Genomic DNA, 5,694 nt, shown 5'->3' with positions numbered 1-5,694 from the left:
ACCTCCGTACTGCTCTCCATGGTGGCTGTATAATTTTTGCATCCTTAAAGTATCCACTCACAGAAACTTGGATGTATGCACCTAGTGGTGAGAAAGGGCCATGTGGGTTGGAGGAGGAGACCCCACTCAGGCCTTTCCTCAGGGAATTTGCTGTCAGCTCAGCCAAAGGAACAGAGCTCTGCTGCCGTAACTGTTCACTTTTTCCATCACGTATGCCCGAAGCATATCCAAGATCATTTTTGTTGCTTGATCTAAATTCATGCTGGAGCTCATGAGTGTATGTGTGCTTCCAGAACCTCCTGAGTCAGTGGCCCAGGCTGCTCCTGGCTGCAGTGACTCCTGCATACACCCCGTGCAAGCTGCGCCTCCTCTCCCAGTGGTTTGCAGACCTTCAAACGGACGGGCAGGCCTCTGCAGGGGCTTCCTGGCAACAGCACTCACTCAAACGCCATGACCAGGACTTGCCTTCAGTAGAAAACCAGGCTTTGGAGTCACATTGTTATTCTTCTGCGAGATACTGATATTTTTTTACCCTTAAAATATTACTGTTCACAAATTCCATCAAAGCAATTGCATTCTTAGCAGATTATGGAATGTCTTGGATGTAAATATATTTGTTGAAAGTCTTTTTCAAAGAAAATTCAGGACAAAAATGGAATCAGTTCCTAAAATAACCTCTAATAAGATTCCATGAAGCTATGTATGAAGTGTCCTCTAGCAAGTCAGGGGTGTGGGGGTGGAAGGCAGGCAGAGGAAATAGAAAGCCTTACCGTGAGCAGAAAACCACCCTGCAGTATCAGAAATGCATCCTGCAGCCCAGGCCCTCTCATGTCGGAGAGAGAGGTCCACAGAAGGGGGTCACGGTACATATTTTTGATGGTACAATAAATCCAATCAAATGCCACCACCAAGAGACTCATTAAACAAGATGACTTAGGAAAGTAAAAAAGCGAAGGCATCTATCGGTCATGAAGCAAAACGAAAACAGGGGCGGGGATACAATCACATAGAAGGCATTACTTGGTCATTTTATGCTAATTAAATATAAATTCCAAGATGGAGATGCCACAGGCATAAGCCTTCACTTTTCATGACTAGCACTGACTTATAGAAACACAGCTGATATAAGAAAATTTAACCCACCGTTTTCATTTGTCGGAAGGCAAGAAAAAAGCAGTATACGCTCACTTGGAGGATAAAGCCCCCTCCACATGGGGCAAGAAGCTTGAAGGGGGTCCTGAGGGGGTCAGACGTCCCTGCTTCATCCCCCACGCCAGGCAGGGGCTGTGAGGTGGGTACACATTTCTGTACTGGGGGTAGGGTGACTTTGAAAACAGAATTGCAGTTCTGTAGGGGAAGAGTCAGTGCTCTGGAAAGTTCTATTTTCCTGGTGTAAGTGAAGACAATGTGCCTCAAGAGTTAAGTTCTAAGGGACCCTCTTGGGCCCTGGCCATCCCTAGATCTAACCTGCCTCCCTCTTCTCACCTTGGGGAGGGGATCTCACCCATTCACCTACCTTGCAGGGGTTCACTGAATGGGAATCTCAGGGGGAGGGAAGTCAGGCCCAGAGAACACCTCCCATGGGAGAGTCTTGGGCTGGGGGTGGTGAGGGTGGGTGGGCTCAGGGTGCCATCATGGCAGGAGGGCAGTTTCAGAATTTGTGTCCAACTAGATGGATTTCGTATCTTCCTACAGACCAGTGTGGATACAGACCAAGTTCCCCTTTTGGTCTTCACTTTCCAAATACCCAACTTACCTCAAAGTGATTTTATAACAAAAGGAGCAAAGAGAGCATGGTAATACACTTAATGAAAAATTAAAAGAATAATAATAATAATGATGTTTGGAATGTGTTAGTTGCTCAGTCGTGTCCGACTCTTTGCAACCCCATGGACTGTAGCCTACCAGTCTCCTCCGTCCGTGGGATTCTCCAGGCAAGAATACTGGAGTGGGTTGCCATTTCCTTCTCCAGGAGATCTTCCTGACCCAGGGATCGAATCCATGTCTCATCTGTCTCCTACATTGGCAGGCGGGTTCTTTAACACTGAGCCAGGGTTACAAGCGAAAAGAAATTGTTTTCCTACCTAACTGACTGAAGCTAGCTCACAGAGTGTACCCAGACTAGTTTGGAGAAGAGGGAAAGTGTTAGTTGCTCATGTCTTACTCTTTGTGGCTCCATGGGCTGTGGCCCACAAGTCTCCTCTGTCCGTGGGATTCTCCAGGCAAGAATACTAGAGTGGGTTGTCATTCCCTTCTCCAGGGGATCTTCCCGACCCAGGGATTGAACCCAGGTCTCCTGCATTGCAGGTAGATGCTTTACCATCTGAGCCACCAGGGAAGCCCATAATAATAATGAGGTCAAATCTACTAAACCCTAAATCCCTCCAATGGCTTCCCACCTCTTTCAGAGTAAAAGTCAGAGTTCTTCTGGAGTCTGCCAGCTCCTCAGTCACTACCTCAGCCTTTCCTGCTTCTCTTCCCCACACTGTCCCCTCTCGGCACTGGTCTCTGCTCTTCCTTCTGCCTGGAAGGCTCTCCCTGGATACCTTCCCATGGGTCCTGGCCTGGCTTCCTTGCCCATGGCTGCCATGTCTGAAATCACATGCTTCCCCAATACAGGCATACAACACACTGATATTTTTCCTTCTCACATTCTCTAGTCTTCTCTGTAGCATTCAGCACCATTCAACATTTTACACTCCTTAGTTATTTATTTTGCTTATTTTTTAATCCCCAACCCTACTGGAAGACAAGTTCCATGAAGAAGGGATGATGCCTGGCATCCTTTCACTTTTTTCCCTACCATTGAATTCCCAGCTGCCCAGAGCAGTTCTCAGGCTTCTTTGGTGGCTCAGACGGGAAAGAATCCACCTGCAATACAGGAGACCTGGGTTCAGTTCCTGGGTTGGGAAGGTCTCCTGGAGAATGGAGTTCTCAGCACATGGCTTGCCTGTGTGTGTGCGTGCTAAGTCCCTTCATTCATGTCCGACTCTTTGTGACCCAATGGCAACACTCAAAAACTACATCTTGAATGAAAGAAGACACGTACTGTAGACCGCAGATTCATGGGTACATCCTTGTTACTTTCACAACCAGCCACTTAGATCTCTGTTTACTTTAGTTCTTGGCCGCTGAATATTCTTGGCACAGAGAGACATGATTTTAGATTGGAGACACGGTGCCTGAGAGTCAGAGAGAGCTTGTTTCTCATGATCTCATTGACCCGGCCCTGTGACACTCAGGTAATTCCCTCAAACTTCCCTGAACTGTTCCTCCCTCAACTGTAAATAACTATTATAAAAAGAAAGGTTATCACTTCTGAGCATTTACTAATACATCAGACTCTGTGCTAATAACCTCCTGAGGTTCCAGAGGAAGCTCAGGTGAATATTGTTATTATGCTGAGCTCTACAGATAAGGAAATGAGCTCTCAGAGGCAGTAAGTCCTTTGCCCAAGGCCACAGCAAAGCTCGGTTCAAGCCCAGAGAGTCGTATTCCAGTGTCCAGCAGAAGTGATCGCAGTTCTGCATTGTTGAACTGTGCCATTTGATCCTGGAATACGTTCTTAAATAAATGCGGTTATGTTATACATAATTTTAAATACACATTTCTAGCTTTATTTATTTTGCTAATGACTTATTACTTGCTCTTTATTTCATAAGTCTTTTTGACTATGAAATGATGTCAGACAAAAAGCAAATTCAAGCAGTTTTCTTCTTTGAGTTCAAAATTGGTCATAAAGCAGTGGAGACCGTGTGTAACATCAACACATTTGGCCCAGGAACCGCTAACAAAGGTGCAGTGCCGTGGTGGTTCAAGGAGTTCTGCAAAGCAGACGAGAGCCTTGAGCATGAGGAGCGCAGTGGCTGGCCATCGCAGGTTGACAGTGACCACCTGAGAGCAACGACAAAGCTCATGCTCCCACAACTACGTGAGTGCCACACTGTGTTAGTCACTCAGTCGTGTTCGACTCTGTGACCCCTCGGACTGTAGCCCGCCAGGCTCCTCTGTCCATGGGGATTCTCCAGGCAAGAATACTGGAGTGCTTTGCCATGCCCTCCTCCAGGGGATCTTTCCAACCCAGGGATCGAACTCAGGTCTGCTGTACTGCAGGCGGATTCTTCACCATCTGAGCCACCAGGGAAGACCAACTACATGGGAGAAGCTGCCAAAGAACTCAACGTCAACCATTCTATGTTCATTTGGCATTTGAAACAAACTGAAAAGGTGAAAAAAGCTCAGTAAGTGGGTGCCTCATAAGCTGAGGCAAAAAAAAAAAAAATCGTCATTTTGAAGTGTCATTTTCTCTTATTCTATGCTACAAAAATGAACCCTTTCTCGATCAGATTGTGACATGCAATGGAAAGTGGATTTTATATAACAACCAGTGATGACCAGCTCAGTGGTTGGACTGGGAAGAAGCTCCAAAGCACTTCCCAAAGCCAAACTTGCACCAAAACAATGTCCTGGCCACTCTTTGGTGGTCTGCTGCAAGTTGGGTCCACTATAGCTTGCTGAATCCCAGCAAAAGCCATTACATCTGAGAAGTATGCTCAGCAAATCAATGAGATGCACCAAAAACTACAATGCCTTCGGCCAGCATCGTTCAATAGAAAGGGCTCAATCCTTCCTCATGACAACACTCAACCATACATTGCACAACCAGTGCTTCAAAAGTCGAATTAACTGGGCTACAAAGTTTTGCCTCAGCTGCCATATTCACCTGACCTCTCACCAACCAACGACCACGTCTTAAAGCATCTCAACAACCTTTTTCAAGGAAAACACTTCCACAACAAGCAGGACACAGAAAATGCTTTCCAAGAGTTGTTGAATCCCAAGGCATGGGTTTTTACCATAGAGGAATAAGCAAACTTATGTCTCATTGGCAAAAATGTGTTGATTATAATAGCTCATATTTTGATTAATAAAGATGTGTTTGAGCCTATATAATGATTTAAAATCCGCTGTCTGAAACTGCAGTTACGTTTGCACCAACCTAATTCTAGACCACATGATTTCCCCAGGAAAGGAGGCATTTGAGTTAACATCCCTCCAGCTGTCAGGGTTTCTCTCTGCCCACCCATCCAACTACCAACTCATCCACCCACCCACCAGCCTATCTGGCATCCATCCACCCTCTCTTTTAGCTATATTTATACTCCCACCCACTTACCATCCCACCTACTCACCCACCCACCAATCCATCCACCTATTCCTTCATCCACCCACCCACTTCTCTGCCCATCCATCTGCCCATTCGTCACCCATCGGCCTGCCCACTCATCCATCCACTCTCTTACCTGCTGACCTGAGGAACTGTATTTACAGATAATTTCGTGAAACACCTTTCCAGTCAGAGAAGGCACTGGCAGTGCATGTCCTACTAGAATCCAGCTACTGGTGGCATCTTTGGACTCAAAGAACGGTACTTTGTGACTTCATCAGCTACACCAATTACTTGGAATTTGAGATGACAGAAAACTGGCCAGAGAAACAAGCAAGCAAACGTGAAATCCATCATGAAACACAAGAGCTTCTAGGTGGTGGGTTGGGGAGCAGAGGGGAATAGAATGTATTTTCTAATACAGACAGTTTGGGGACTGTCTTCAATGCATTCAGATGTATTCAGTGCTTGAATTTTTCAAAAATTGAGGATTTGACGGGCAGAAACACAAAATGCAGTTTAAAAGG

At 46.0% G+C, this 5,694-nt stretch overlaps 1 pseudogene; it reads left to right on the top strand.

The window, feature by feature from the left end:
* Nucleotides 1–3,678: 3,678 nt before the first annotated feature.
* Nucleotides 3,679–4,928, top strand: LOC113890533 (annotated as a pseudogene).
* Nucleotides 4,929–5,694: the final 766 nt, after the last annotated feature.

The sequence above is a fragment of the Bos indicus x Bos taurus genome, chromosome 3 (assembly GCF_003369695.1).
Source record: "Bos indicus x Bos taurus breed Angus x Brahman F1 hybrid chromosome 3, Bos_hybrid_MaternalHap_v2.0, whole genome shotgun sequence".
Lineage (NCBI taxonomy): Eukaryota > Metazoa > Chordata > Mammalia > Artiodactyla > Bovidae > Bos > Bos indicus x Bos taurus.
This window is presented reverse-complemented; position numbering and strand designations above follow the sequence as displayed.